General features: G+C 42.6%; 1 non-coding gene across 1 annotated transcript; it reads right to left on the bottom strand.

Moving 5' to 3' along the window:
• Window positions 1-796: 796 nt before the first annotated feature.
• LOC133089268 (small nucleolar RNA SNORA70) lies at window positions 797-927 on the bottom strand. The gene has a single exon (XR_009700645.1). It is a non-coding gene; the product is annotated as a small nucleolar RNA SNORA70 (small nucleolar RNA).
• Between the last annotated feature and the right edge of the window lie 432 nt (window positions 928-1,359).

Genomic DNA, 1,359 nt, shown 5'->3' with positions numbered 1-1,359 from the left:
TTTTTTGTTTTTTTTTTAATTGTGGCAAAATATACATAAAACTTACTATCTTAATCATGTTAAGTGTACAATTCAGTGGTATTAAGTACATTCACAATATTGTGTAACCATCACCATTACCCATCTCCAGAAATTTTTCATCATCCCAAACAAAAACTCTGTACCCAATAACTATAACTCCCCATTACCTCCCTCTTCCCAGGCTCTGGCAATCTCTATTCTACTTTCTGTCTCTATGAAATTGTCTATTCTAGGTATCTTATATAAATGGCATTGTACAATATTTGTCCCTTTGTGACTGGCTTATTTCACTTAGCATAATTCTCTAAAGTTCACGCACATTGTAGCGTGTGCCAGAATTTCATTCCTTTTTTTTTTTGACAGGAAAGTAGGATTTATTGGTGGGCGTGAGTAAGGAGGGGACAGTGCCAAGTCTCTCATGAGTGCAGGGCCCGCCATTGGTCCGGGGACCGGGATTAGGGATGTATTTGACCCCATAGCCATCCAGGATGAGCCGCTTTTCTGCCATCATGTTTTCAAATTCGTCTGCATTAAACTTAGTAAATTCCCACTTCTTGGAGATGTGGATCTTCGGGCGGCCAGGGAACTTGAACTTGGCCCTACATAGGGCCTCAGTCACATGATCCTTGTTCTGCAGCTTGGTGCGGATGGACATCGTGACCTGGCCAGTGTGAACCCTGGCCACTGTGCCCTGGAGCTTTCCAAAGGCACCGCGCATACCTGTCTGGAGTCTAGATTGGGGACAGCATGCCAGTCATGAATGTCCACTGGAAAGGGCTGTCTCCAAGGTCCGTTAGGGCAACCCATACAGGCAATAGGCTACGTACACTACCGAGGTGGTTGCTATTTGCAGCCATTGCACACTGGGCCCCCAAGGGGAAAAGAGCAGAATTTCATTCTTTTCTTTTTTAAAAAATATTTGTTGATTGATTGATTTGGCTGCACTGGGTCTTAGTTGTGGCACGCCGGATCTTTTCTTAGTTGCGGCACGCAAGCTCTTAGTTGCAGCATGCGGGATCTAGGGATCGAACCCGGGCCCCCTGCATTGGGAGCACGGAGTCTTAACCACTGGACAACCAGGGAAGTCCCTCATTCCTTTTCAAAGCCAAATGATATTCTATTGTATGTATTATACATATTACATTTTGTTTATCCATTCATCTGTTGATGGACATCTGAGTTGTTTCCACCTTTGGGCTCTTGTGAGTAATACTGCTTAAAACTTTTTTAATGGAAAATTCCAAACATATAAAAAGTAGACCAAAAGAATGGGATAAACCCCCCTGTACAATAATTATCAACTCATAGCCAATCTTTTTTTTTTTAAGTTTTTAAAGT

The sequence above is a fragment of the Eubalaena glacialis genome, chromosome 3 (genome assembly GCF_028564815.1).
Source record: "Eubalaena glacialis isolate mEubGla1 chromosome 3, mEubGla1.1.hap2.+ XY, whole genome shotgun sequence".
Classification (NCBI taxonomy): domain Eukaryota; kingdom Metazoa; phylum Chordata; class Mammalia; order Artiodactyla; family Balaenidae; genus Eubalaena; species Eubalaena glacialis.
Note: the sequence above shows the minus strand (reverse complement) of the source record. Positions and strands in the feature narration are given on the sequence as shown.